The sequence below is a fragment of the Trachemys scripta genome, chromosome 4 (assembly GCF_013100865.1).
Source record: "Trachemys scripta elegans isolate TJP31775 chromosome 4, CAS_Tse_1.0, whole genome shotgun sequence".
Classification (NCBI taxonomy): domain Eukaryota; kingdom Metazoa; phylum Chordata; order Testudines; family Emydidae; genus Trachemys; species Trachemys scripta.
The window spans coordinates 115,587,168-115,601,692 of record NC_048301.1 but is presented as its reverse complement, the minus strand read 5'-3'; positions in this window follow the sequence as shown (position 1 = coordinate 115,601,692).

Sequence of the window (14,525 nt, the reverse complement as noted above, 5' to 3'; positions counted from 1 at the left end):
CCCATAGCACTGCTCGAGGGCCTGGGCCCAGGCTGTTCACAGCCCCCTCCTCACCCCTCCCCGAGCCCAGCCTGGCTCCTCACCTAGAACAAAGCAGAAGCATCCGTCAGCCAGGCTGCTGTCCGAGGCGCAGGCGCTGCTGCTGTCAGATGGGGAGTGGCCCGAGCTGCTGGGGCTGGCAGAGGGATCCTCCACCTCCTGCCCTGGGGAGGCTGGAAGGTCCTCACTGACCGAGCAGGGCGATGCCCCTTGCTGGAAGTTGGGGCTGGGCTCCTGGGGCCGCTGCTGCCCACACAACAACAAGCCCCAGAGCCACCCTGCCCGGTTCCGCCCCTGGGCTGGGTTCTGCCTGCCCAGCCGCAGCCTGGCCCAGCTCCATTTTGGCCTGGGAGGTGATGCTCCCACCTCGGCACCTGTGCCGGGAGTGGGTTTCCTCCGCCAGAAGGCTGGGCGCTTCCACCTCCTGGCGCGGCCGGGAGCTTCTTCCCCTCCAGCGGGGATGGAGGGGCCGCTTCGCTCCTGGGGAAGATGGTGGCTGCTTCCCTCAGGCTCTGGGGCCACCTGCAGAGCCTTCTTCCTGAACATCCTCAGGAGCCTGGCCATCCTGGAACCCAGCAGGGAGTAGGCATGAGTCTGGGGTCAAGGCAGCCTCTCACTAACCAGCCTGTTTGGTCCCTCCCGATCCCTGCCCCAGCCAGAGCAGCTCCTCCTCCCCCCACAGGGGTGCAGGGAGGGCAAGCTACACACACTGGCAGGAGTTCATTGCATGATCTGCTCCCCCTCAACGCTCCCCCTCGTCATCCCTGGGGCTGCAAGAACTGGGGAGTCTCGTCCTTTTCGAACACTGGGGTCAGTCACAAAGACACTGGTCACTTTGCACAAGCAGCTCCCTCCTGCGACCCCAGACCACACTCATCCCCCCCCACCTCCTGCCCAGGCTAGAGAAGGAACAGAACCCAGGCAGGGCTGGCTTTAGGCCGATTCGCCCGATTCCCCAGAATCGGGCCCCGCGCATAAGAGGGCCCCACACACTCACCCCAGCGGCAGTCATCTTCGGGGGCCCCGCTCCCCTGGCCAGAGTGCCGGCCGGAGCGCAGCAGCCCCGCGGCCCCACTCTCCCGGCTGGAGCTCCGGCAGAGCGTGGCAGCCCCGTGGCCCCGCGACCCAGGCCGGAGCGCGGCAGCCCTGTGACCCCGTGACCCCGGCTGGAGCTCCGCTGGAGCGCGGCCAGCCCTGCAGTCCCGCTCTTCTGGCTGGAGCTCCGGCCGGACCATGGCAGCTCCGCGACCCCGGCTGGAGCTCCATCCAGAGCGTGGCTGTCCCACGGCCCTGCGACCCTGGCTGCAGCTCCGGCCAGCCCCGCGGCCCCAGCCGGACCGCAGCAGCCCTGCAGCTCCACGACCCTGGCTGGACCGCCGGCTGGACCGCGGCAAGCCCTGTGGCCCTGCATTCCTGGCCAGAGCACCATCCAGAGCGCGGCAGCCCCGTGGGGCCACCTCCCCCAGCCGGCAATCCGAAGTGCCGCCCCAGGAATCGGGCCCCGCACTTGCTAAAGCCGGCCCTGAACCCAGGAGTCCGGACTTCTCCTGGGAAACCATTCCCCACTTCAAAGTCCCTAGGCATAGCAAGGCCAGGGCCCCCTCAGTTCCCATTGATTTCCATGCTCAGCAGCTCACTGGGTCTGGCCCAGCTCACAGACTCTCAGCCTGGGGAACAGTCTCCCACAAGGGAAGGGCTGGGAGCCCCATTGCTGGGACCTTGCCAAACACACTGGAGACGGCTCTGGAGAAGCCCCTTCCCGGTCTGAGAGCGAGGGGGTCCTGGGGGCTGTTTGCAAATCCAATCTCCTTTGGGAGAGATTCTCTCCCCCCTTTTCTGCCTCTCCCCAGACAGACAGGGGATGCCCCCGAGGAACCCTAATGCCACTCACTTGCTCTGGTGACGGAGAGATGGATGGAGGATGTTCAGGGTTGTCCCTCGCCCTTCTCCTCACTCTCCAAGCCCAAGGCAGGCTGGAGATGGTGGTGGTGAGCTGAGGAGTTACCCTGCCCAGGAAGCAGGCAGGGTGATGGCACGGGGCGATCGGCTGGCTGTGAAAACAAGAGTCTGTCTTATTGCCAAGGGACAGAGAAACTCGGCCAGCAGCTGGGGGTGCAGAACACTGCCCTAGTGCAGGGGTGACAGTGCGTCCGGGATCCCGACATCCCAGCACTTTACACACCTTCCTGGAGCCTCCCGACCCCCCTGGGCTGTTGGGACTGCGACCCCAACCCTACTGATGAGAACCAGGCCTGGGAGGGGAAGCTACTGGCACAGGGTCACACCAAGTGTCAGAAGAATGGATAGGACCCAGCAGGCCTTCTTTCCAGGCCCCTTCGCTAACCACTGCTGCACACTCCCTCCAACAGCTGGCAATTTCAACCAGGCCCCCATGTCCACTCCCGCTGCCTTTGAGAGGGAGTGTGCTCCGCTGGAGTGACTGGACCAGGGGACTGGGAGCCAGGACTCCTGAGTTCCATTGCTGGGTTTCCTGTTGGTTCCACTGCTGGGTGTTTTCCTTTTCCTGTGGGACTTTGAGCAAATTGTTCCCCCCTCTCTGGCTCTGTCCCCAGCAGTCAAACGGGGATTTCATACTTTCCCACTATTGGAAAGTGCTGGGAGAAGCCCCCAGCAAAAGCTGCTCTGACAGCGCTAAGCAGCATCTGCCCATTGAAGGTGGGAGCGCACTGCCCAGGAGGAGGAGGGGTTGGCTCTGGGGTTTCACTTCAGCCCAGTCTAGAGAGAGGGGCCCAGCCATGGACTTTGGCTCAAGAAGACCAATTCTCCAATTTGTTAAGGGCGTTTTGAATTCCAATCCTGTGCTCCAAAGTGCTTGGTGTCATTTGCAAATTGTAGAAGCATGCTCTCCACTCCATTTTCCAAATCCTGAAGGAAAATATTGAATACTACCGGCCCCCAGACTGATCCCTGCTGGACCCACTAGGTACACCCTCTCCGTTGGACAGCCAGACATGGAGAAGGGCTCTTGGAGTCTGGGCTTTCAACCAGCTCTGCACTCACATTTCACTGATTACATCTAGACCACATTTCCCTCGTTCGCTTGTGAGAATGTCCCATGGGACTGTGTCAAAAGCCTTAGAAACACCAAGAAAGATCACATCTACTGTTTACCCACCTCCACTAGGCCTATAACCCTGCCAAAGAAGGAGCTAGGATTGGTTTGGAATGATTTGTTCTTGACAAGTCCATGCTCACTAGTAGGGTTACCATATTTTAATTTTTAAAAAGAACACTCTATGGGGCCCCGCCCCAACTCCGCCCCTTCCCACCCCCAGCCCCGCCCCAACTCTGCTCCCTCCCCTGAACGATCCGCACCCTGCTCCTCCCCCTCCCCTGCTTCCCGCGAATCAAATGTTCGCGGGAAGCCTGAAACAGGGAGGCAACAGGTAGGCTGGGGCGGGGTGCAGCCTGGCCGAGCAGATAAGATGCTTCAGTCTGAGCTAAGTAGTTGCTGCTCTTATCAATTTCAAAATAAAAAAATACAAATAAAATAAACTATTTCAGCTATTCTATTATGTCACAATCTGATCTGAGTAAATGAGATAGGACATCTCATATTATGCACTCCTCCTAGTGACACTCTCCAATGGATCTCCATCCTCCACCCACCATGAGGTAAGTAGGAGCGGATCATTATTATCCCTACTTGAAAGACGGAGAAGCTAAGGTTGAAAAAGGAGAATTGACTTGTCTTAGGTCACACAGCCAGTCAGTGGCAGAGTTGGGAATAGGACCCAAGAGCTCTGATTTTCAAACTAACTATCGGATCTTGAATTTGCGTGCAGGAGGTCAGCGCCGGCCGGGCAGGCCAAGCTTCAGAGCGGAGCGTGGGCCCCGCCCGCTGGCGCCATGGTAACCCCTGACTAAGGCGCTACTTTTGGAAAATGTGCTGAGGGGAAGTGGCTGCTTCCCCTGCAGCCCCCCAGCTACGCTACTGGTGGGGATCACTGCCGGGGAACTATTTCAGCCCCACATTTTTGGGTGGACCTCCCACAGTGGGAGCTGCAGAGCATTCCCCTGCAACACACAAACACACACACCCTGGTGTTGGGATGGGAACAGGGGAAAGGACAAAAGAAGCAAGAGAAGAAGAGAAAGGAGGGAGGGCTGGAGGAAAAGGTGAAACAAAAAGGACAAACCCCAATGTCCCCAGTGATTCTAAGGGACAAAATCCCAGGTGCGGAATAAAATTCTGTCTCCTCAAGCTCGTGTTTTCCATGCCTAGAATTCAACTCTCACCCGATGGATCAGACTGAACAGGTTTCACACCTCGAGGAGGCTCTTACCTTCTACACAGGGACGTCTGCTTTCTAGTACAGTCACTAAAAGGGAAGGAGAAAACTCGACAGAGGTTCCTCCTGCCGCTCACGTACGTGAACCCGAATGTTCTCTCAGTCCTCAAAGAGAGACCTCGAGACAGAGACTTGCTGAAGCAAAACCACAGGGGTCTCTGAGCTTTCCCGGGCCACTCGCCTCTGTCCTGCCTGGCTGATGTCAGCATCTCTCTGTGAGGTCACCACCTTTGACCAATAGTCTGAGGTCCTGCAAAAGGCCTTTGTGATGTCACTGCCACGCCCCTCCCTTGCTGTGCTAATGTCCTGCCCCTGGCCAGGCACTTGGGAGCTTTGAGCTACTCCCTGTGGATCACCCCACTCAAGGCGTGTTCATTCTAGGAAGCAAGTCGACTAGACAGTAAAACCTCAGACGTTGCTCCCAATGCTACACTCAGTTTTTCAGAAATTAGTAGACTTGATGGCCAGAAGAAACCATTAGAGCATCTAATCTGACCCCCTGCATGTCACAGGCCTCCTGTATGACACAATAGCTACTTTGGGGGCAAACACATTCCAGAAAGGCATATAGTCTTCATTAAATGACAGCAAGAGAGGGCGAATCCACCACTTTCCTTGGTAGCTTGTTCCTGTGGTGAATCATTCTTGCTGTTGAATATCTGTGCTTTATTTGTAATATGAATTTGTCTCTTTTCACCTTCCAGCCACTGGGTCTTGTTCTGCCTTTCTCTGCTCGATTAAAGAGCCCTTTAATACCCAATCTTTTCTCTCCATTAAGGCACTTCAACACTTCAATGAAGTCACCTTTCAATCTTCTTTTGATAAGCTAAACAGGTTGAGCTCTTTCAGTCGCTCACTAGAAGGCATTTTTCTCCAGCCCTCAGAACATTTGGTGGCTCTTTGCTGCCCCAGCTCCAATTTCACAATATCTTTTTCAAAGGAGGACACCAAAACTGGATGCAGTATTCCAATATCAGTCTCACTGATGCCATGTCACCTTCTGTGATGCTATTGACATAATCTGTAACTGTATAGATCACCGTTGTGACCACTGTTATATATTTGCAGCCAACATTGTATAAAGGTTGTCGTGGAACGGGTCTATGGAGAGGTTCTGATTGGCTGATTATAATTATGCTATCTGTATATGTGTATCAGTTTTGTAGTTGACGTTATGAATATTGGCTCTATAGTGTCTGTATTTCAAACTTGTGCTATGCTTCCGGGGAACACCCCAGACAAGTTGGTGTTAGTTCTGCCTAGCCTGCTTGATGGCCCACTGATGACCATGAGCAATACAATTGATCCATTGAGAGAAGGTAGATACACCTTGTGACTCAGCAAGGCATGCAGGGACCTGCCTATGGACAGAACTCTAAGGTTTTTCTATGCCACATGCTGGATAGAGTGTCCTTGGGACAAAGAAAGCAAAGACCACATGGCAAGAGACTATAAAAGGCTGATGCCTCATCTCCATCTTGTCTTCAATCCTGCTTCATACTTCTGGAGGGACTTTGCTATAAAAAAGGAAGCTCTATACAAAGGACTGAATGACCCATCCCAGCTGTGGATGTACTCCAGAGACTTGATTTGAACCTGCAGTTTATTCTATCACTGCTACAAGCCTGAACCAAGAACTTTGCCATTATTGCGCTGCTGGTACTCCACCTCCCTGAGAGGAATAAAGAGTATTGCGCTGCAGCTGCTGTGCTGCGATGCCAGTGTGGCCGCCCAATGCGCTCTGATTGGCCTCCAGAAGTATTCGGCAGTATCCCACAATGCCTGTTCTAGCCACTCTGCTCATCAGTTCAAACTCCACTGCCCTGGCCTCAGGTGACCAACCGTCAGACCCGCCCTTTATATTCCCCGGGAATTTTAAAAATCCCCTTCCTGTTTGCTCAGCCAGGTGTGGAGTGCTATCAGTGAATCTTTCCAGGTGACCATGCCTCCACGCGCCAAACGAGCCCCAACATGGAGCAATGGCGAGTTGCTGGACCTCATCAGTGTTTGGGGGGAGGAAGCTGTCCAGACCCAGTTGCGCTCCAGCCATAGGAATTACGATACCTTCGGGCAGATATCAAGGGCCATGGTGGAAAGGGGTCATGACCGGGATGCCCTGCAATGCAGGATTAAAGTGAAGGAGCTACGGAATGCTTACCACAAAGCCCGCGAGGCAAACTGCCGCTCTGGTGCTGCCCCCGCGACCTGCAAAGAGCTGGATGCGATACTTGGGGGTGACCCCACCTCCACTCCGAGCACCACCAGGGACACTTCAGAGCAGGGGGAGGAGGAGGAGGAAAGCGGGAGTGAGGGTGCTGGGGCAGGGGGAGAAACCCTGGAATCCCTGGAGGCATGCAGCCAGGAGCTCTTCTCAAGCCAGGAGGAAGGTAGCCAGTCGCAGTGGCCGGTACTTGGTGGAGGACAAACAGAAGAACAGGTTCCCGGTAAGCGGCTTTTATTTTCGGGAAGGAAATTTTTCAGGAGAGGAGGGTTAGGGTTGCATGCATGCCTAGATGCGGAATAGTGCATTGATGTGGTCTATCACATCGCGGTAATCGGCCTCAGTAATCTCTTTGAAAGTCTCATCCAGAACGGGGGCAATGCGCTTGTGCAGGTTTATTGGGAGAGCCACCGTGGTCCTTGTCCCAGTCAGGCTAACGTGTCCGCGCCACTGTGCCGCGAGGGGCGGGGGGACCATTGCTGCACACAGGCAAGCTGCATATGGGCCAGGGCAGAAGCTACATTGCAGTAGAAGACCCTCCCTTGCTTCCCAGATCACCCTCAGCAGCGCGATATCTTCCAGGATAAACTCCTGTGGAAAAAGTTGGGACAGTGTTCAGTGTAGGGACCCCCTGCAGTTGTTGGCTCTCCCCAAGGCACAGAAACCCAGAGGACAGTACAGCCCTGAAACAATCAGTTCCCCTTACTCATCATTTTGGGGCTCCCATGGGTTATGTGCGCTCTCTTTGGGACGGGAAAATTATGCTATTGTGTAGACTGTGTGTGCCCTCCTTAAGTGTGGGGGAATCATTACTCTGTCTGGTATAAACAATGCTGCCTCTGTTAAGTGTTGCAATTTGCCTTTACAGATGCAACCTTGAGATCTCAGCCGTCCGTGTTATCAGCGTCTGAGAGACTGCAAAAACTCCGGAAGAGACCGCGAAAAAGCAAAGAAGACATGCTGCACAAAGTGATGCATCAATCTCTTACAGAGAATCAAAAAGCGCAGGAGTGGAGGGAGAGCGAAAGCAGGATCTGCAAGGAAAATGCACCAGAAGCAAAGCACGGATTGGCTGATAAGCATCATGGAGCACCAAGCGGACTCTATCCAGGCGCTCGTAGCCATGCAGGTGGAGCACTACCGCGCCCGCCCCCCCCTTCAGCCCTTGTGCTAAAACTCTTTCCCTTGTGCCCCCATGTCACCTCCAACCCACTTTCCTCAACATCCGGTTTCTTACTGCCACCAGCTGCCTCCAACACCTGTATCTTCACCAACCAGCCCTGAGAACTACGACCCTTACCCTCTGCACTCAACCCCCATCACCATGCAATATAGCCATCCTGAAGTGCAGAACTCATTGCACAGTACTCCAGACAGGACATACGCAAATCTGTGATTGTACCATTCCCCACTCCACTCCCTTGCCCTTTCTGATTCCCAAGCAGTTGTGTTTCTTGTCAATAAATGGAGTTTTTGGCTTTGAAAACATTCTTTAATATTGCATAAAGTAAAAGATTCCTTAGCCCAAGAAATAAACAGGCACTGCAAGTCTGCTTAGCAAACACTGATTCCTAAAGATTGCAACTACTGCACTTCACTCCCGTGCAGGGCACCAGATATCACTGCTGGCTTTCAGCCTCAAATTGCTCCCTCAAGGCATCCCTAATCCTTGCAGCCCCGCGCTGGGCCCCTGTAATAACCCTGCTCTCTGGCTGTGCAAATTCAGCCTCTAGGTGTTCAACCTCGGAGGTCCATGCCTGAGTGAAGCTTTCACCCTTTCCTTCACTGTTTTCGGCCAAGTCCAGCTTCCCATACAGAGATCGCCAGTGGGCCTTTAAACGGCCAAAAGCACACTCCACAGTCATTCAGCACCGGCTCAGCCTGTAGTTGAACCATTCCTTGCTGCTGTCCAGGCTCCCTGTGTAGGGTTTCATGAGCCAAGGCATTAACGGGTAAGCGGGGTCTCCAAGGATCACAATGGGCATTTCAACTTCCCCTACTGTGATCTTCCATTCTGGGAAAAAAGTTCCGGCCTGCAGCTTCCTGAACAGGCCAGTGTTCCGAAAGATGTGTGCATCATGCACCTTTCCGGGCCAGCCTGCGTTAATGTCAATGAAACGCCCACGGTGATCCACAAGCGCCTGGAGAACCATAGAGAAATACCCCTTCCAATTAACATATTCAGATGCTAGGTGGGGTGGTGCCAGAATAGGAATATGCGTCCCATCTATCGCCCCTCCACAGTTAGGGAAACCCATTTGTGCAAAGCCATCCACTATGTCCTGTACGTTACCCAGAGTCACGGTTCTTCTGAGAAGGATGCGATTAATGGCCCTGCAAACTTTCATCAACACGATTCCAATAGTCCAGTTTCCCACTCCAAACTGGTTCGCGACTGATCGATAGCTGTCTGGAGTTGCCAGCTTCCAGATTGCAATAGCCACCCACTTCTCCACCGGCAGGGCAGCTCTCAATCTCGTGTCCTTGCGCCGCAGGTTGGGGGCAAGCTCCTCACACAGTCCCATGAAAATGGCTTTTCTCATCCGAAAGTTCTGCAGCCGGTGCTCGTCATCCCAGACTTGCATGATGATGTGATCCCACTCAGTGCTTGTTTCCCAAGCCCAAAAGCGGCGTTCCATGGTGCTGAGCATGTCCGTGAATGCCACAAGCAATTTCGCGACTCGCTATCATCGTTGGACTCCTCACTGTCACTTTGGATCTTAAGGAATAGCTCGACTGCCAAACGTGACGTGCTGGCGAGACTCGTCAGCATACTCTTCAGCAGTTCGGGCTCCATTTCCCGCAAACAGATTGCGCTGCACAGAAACCGTTGAAAGATGGCGCCAAATGTGGACGGAAACACAGGGATTGCTGGGATGCGAAGCGATGCATCACGGGGCGTTGGGATAGGACCCAGAATGCCCCGCACCCTCCGCCCCTTTCCCACAACCCACGGCGCCAGAATGGGAAGAGGTGCTCTGTAGGATACCTGCCCATAATGCACTGCTCCCAATACCACTGCGAGTACTGCAAATGTGGCCACGACAGTGTGCTGGCAGTTGTCAGAGTGGACAGACTGCAGCACTTTCCCTACTCAGCTGTATGAAGACAGGTTTAACTCACAGCGCTGTACAGCTGCAAGTTTAGCCATACCCAAAGTGTGGGCCCAAAACAGTCACACAGCTGGAGTTCTGGGAGAAGGCATTTAAGCTATGGGCGAGTCTGAGGGCTCAGGCTGAGTAATGTTCTGCAGGTCCGCAGCTCTCTGGAGGGAGTGCTAGATAGAGGATCTGAACCCCAAGAAAAGCAACAGAGGGTCCTGTGGCACCTTTAAGACTAACAGAGGTATTGGAGCATAAGCTTTTGTGGGTGAATGTCCACTTCATCAGACGCAGGGTGAGGGGTGCAGGAGGAGTCTCAGGGCAGTAGGTTGGGGTGTGAGGTGCAGGAGGGGTGAGGGGTGCGGCAGGTGGTCAGGGCAGGGGATTGGGGTGCAGGAGGGGTGCGAGGTGCGTCAGGTAGCTCAGGGAAGGGGGTTGGGGTCCAGGAGGGGTGTGGGGTGTGACAGGGGGCTCAGGGCAGGGGGTCGGGGTGCTGGGTACCGCACAGGATCAGGGTGTGGCAGGGGGCTCAGGGCAGTGGGTTGGGGTGCAGGGTGCGACAAGGGGCTAAGGGCAGGGGGTTTGGCTGCAGAAGGAGTTCGGGGGGCGGGCTGTGGCCCAGCACGCACCGTGGGCAGGGCAGGCTCCCTACCTGCCTGTCTGCCCTGCCCCGCCCCCGCGCTGCTCTGGGATGTGTGTATTGCTGTTGCTCCAGGCACCGCCCCCAGCATCTCCCATTGGCTGGGGGCGGTGCCTGAAGCAACATCAACACACACACCAATGTCCCCCCCCCCCCCACGTTCCGGCTGCTTCCTGGTGCGGTGTGTGTGTCGGGGTGTGTGTCGGGCCAGAGCCGCTCTAGGTAAACGCTGGGGGAAGGCGTAGGGGTGGGGCCACGAGGAGCTCGCAGGCTGCAGAAAATTACCTCGCAGGCCATGTGTTTGAGTCCCCTGATCTAGTGTGTTCACTTAGGACCCAATCTGGTCCTGCTGAAATCAACGGAAGTTTTGCTTTTGACTTCATTAGGACAAACTTTGGTATAAAATAACAGCTGCTGCCTACTGTTCAAATACAGTGAAGTGCAGTGCTATTAAAAGAATTTGCTGGGATTGGACACAGACAGAAACAGGGTGGGGGAGGAGCTGTTTAAGTTCCTCTCATGGAGCTCTGGCAAAGTACCCCAGCACTGACCTTCACCAGCCCTACTCTTCCACTCCTGGCCACTGGCACAGGTCTGCTGCTGCACCTCCCTCCTGACCATAACCCTCCCTGACATCCCACCCCCAAACCCAGTGCTTAAAGTGGTGGTTGTGGGGTCACAAACTTGGCAAAAAAATAATCAAGGCAGGTCCCTGAGGGGCACACTTTAAGCACAGTCTTACCAAAACCATTGTTCCCAGATTATGATAGCCCCCCCCCTTTTTTTCAGTAAGCACCACTGTAAGCACTTCTCAACCATACACGTCCTAATTCCTGACTTGAGGCATCTCTGATATCCCATGTCTGCCAGTGCACCTCATTGCTGAACTGGAGTCTGATCCAAAGCCCACTGAGAAGTTGGTGGGAGTCTTTCTATGGATTTAAATGGGCTTTAGCTCATGCCACTGACGCATACGCTGCTATTCTGGGACTAGGTGCATCCCAACCACAAAGCTGCCACCACGCAGGAATTTGCAGGTCTGTGATCAGAAATGAAGAAGAGCACCAGACTCACTCCACTTAGAACAAGATAGAAGACAAGGGGCCCTAGGGTTCACTTCCATTGTTATACTTACAGATTACACTGGTCTACAATTTTTGAGAAGTCGTCTGCTTCAGAGATAAAATGTGCTATTTATTATGTATTTTGATGTACTGAATTCAAATATGACAATTAAACCAACTGATTGGCTACTGTTTCTAAGATATTTACGTTTTTACATTTTATGTCTATGTATATTGTGTAGATAGTAGAGTTTTAATCATAAATTGTAAACCTAGGTCTTTTCATGTGTTTATGGTTGCTTTACATGATAATATTTCACCTGTCCTTTAAAAATCAGCAAAAGGGTTATATAAATAAAATGTATTATGAAACAAAAGGCAAAAGACTATTATGTACATAGTTTAGTCCTATTCAGTGTCTACTCGGCGCTTCTTGGCTTGTCTCTTGTATTCATTAAATGGAGCATCTCTTGTCACTGTCCAGCAATAGGCTGCAAGCATTGATGGGCTCCATTTGCCCTGATAGCGTTTCTCCATTGTTGCAATGTCCTAGTGAAATGGCTCGCCATGCTCGTCGCTCACTGCTCCGCAGTTCGGTGGAAAAAAATCTAGATGAGAGTGCAAAAAATGTATCTTTAGTGACATGTTGCAACCAAGGCTTTTGTATGCCTTGAGTAGGTTTTCCACCAACAACCTGTAGTTATCTGCCTTGTTGTTTCCGAGAAAATTTACTGCCACTAACTGGAAGGCTTTCCATGCCGTCTTTTCCTTGCCATGCAGTGCATGGTCAAATGCATCATCTCACAGAAGTTCATGGATCTGAGGACCAACAAAGTCACCTTCCTTTATCTTAGCTTCACTTAACCTTGGAAATTTTCCATGGAGGTACTTGAACGCTGCTTGTGTTTTGTCAATGGCCTTGACAAAGTTCTTCATCAGACCCAGCTTGATGTGTAAGGGTGGTAACAAAATCTTCCTTGATTCAACAAGTGGTGGATGCCGAACACTTTTCCTCCCAGGCTCCAATGGCTGTCGGAGTGGCCAATCTTTCTTGATGTAGTGGGAATCTCTTGCACGACTATCCCATTTGCAGAGAAAATAGCAGTACTTTGTGTATCCAGTCTGCAAACCAAGCAAGAGAACAACAACCTTCAAATTGCCACAAAGCTGCCACTGATGTTGGTCATAGTTTATGCACCTCAAAAGTTGTTTCATGTTGTCATATGGACTGCATGACCAACTGGAATTGATGGCAAAACATTGCCATTATGCAGTAAAACAGCTTTAAGACTCGTCTTCGATGAATCAATGAACAGTCTCCACTCATCTGGATCGTGAACGATGTTGAGGGCTGCCATCACAACATCGATGTTGTTGCAGGCTACAAGATCACCTTCCATGAAGAAGAATGGGACAAAATCCTTTTGACAGTCATGGAACATGGAAACCCTAACATCACCTGTCAAGGGTCGTATATACTGACCCAATAGCATATCTTGAAAACTAGAGCCAATCAACAATTTTAAGCATCATTTTTGTTCTCAGTGACCCAGAATTAGTGAAGTTTGACTACATTTATTTCAGAAGCATTTTGGCTGTAGAGCAGTGTTATTAACACACACATATCTTAAAACACATCCACTAGCTTCAGTTTTCTTATCAGCAGGCGAGGGCTATTCATCCCACTGTTGGACTAGCATCCATTTGCTTTGGTGGAACCAGCATGAAGTCTGGTCATGGTGGCTGGTAAACTTTAATTTTCTAGCACTTCCCCATGTGATACATGCTTAGAGGTGGAGTTAATACCTGTGATTAGGAGGAGCCACTTAGTGAGCTGAGGACTGGAACTTGCTGCAGCCAGTGAGGCTGCAGGCTGAGTCAGCACTGTTTAACCTGCAGCTGTTGTCAGAAGCAATCACATCCCACTCATTGCACAAAGCACTCTTAACTGGTGTCAGGCTGGCAGCAGCTGCATCAACAGGGTGGTGTCTTGGCCCCAGGCATCTCCCAGGAATTCCACCCCCCACACACACACACTGTCTACTCCCATTTTCATTTCTAGGCCAGCAGTATATATCCTGTGTGTCAGCTTATGGAGATTTGACAAAAGCCATGGAATCTTTTTTTCCATCATTGACTCATCTCCAGCCCTTGCTCTGATTCCTCCACACAGTATGTCAGCCAAAGGCCTTAGAAGTGGCAAGGGTCACTGAGAGATGCAGCAAATGACAGATTTCAAGCAATAAAATTACAGCTGATCATAGGAAATATTGTCTCTCACAAGTCTCTCCTCCAGCTCTCAACAATCACATAACATTTGAGGTAAGAAAGCCCTGAAGTTCTAAGTTTAACAGAGGCTGCTCTTAGATTAACCCCCCCCCCCCCGCAAATTAATCGGCATTCTGCTTCCCAGCATGGAGCTTTTGGCTAAATTTCACTTTATTGCCAGCAATCAGAGCAGGAAAGAGAAAGAACAGCCACTTAATTTACATGCCCTGTAGAGGTGAGAGACAATGACTGAAGAAACATAATCTGTGTTTACTGAGCACACCATTCCCAGTGGTATTGAAACCCCCTTCGAAACCAGGCTTCAGCATCATTTTAGGAGGAAAATTGTGTGTCATGTAGATTATTCATATTTTTATTACAGTAGTGCTGAAAGGCCACAAGCAGGTGTCCATTGTGCTAGGTATAGAGTGCACTGCAAATTGTTTCCTTGTGGGGGAAGTATCTATGGAGGAAAGGAGGAGGGCGCACCCATGAGTGTGTCACCACCTCTATTGAGCAAAGGCTGTTAAGCAAGTGATCCTTGCCCTCTGCCCTAGTCTAAAGCTCACTGAAGTCAACTGAAAGACTCCCATTAGCTTTAGCAGGCTTTAGCTTAGGCCTCAAGGCCCACTGAAGCCAATAGGAATCTTTCCATCCAGTGCAATGGATATTAGACTAGACCCATAAATAGCAACTTTTCAGTAGCTACTGAAAGCAAAAAACATTTCCAAAATAATCAACAGCAAACGCAGTCAGCCCCCAGCTGAAAACAACCAACAGCCATCTGGGCTGTCAGAGCCCTCTTATCCTTCTGGGCTCCTAGAGAGTAGCCAGCTTAGCTTCAGCTTTGGGCATGAATGTCAACTTTTCTGTCTGGGC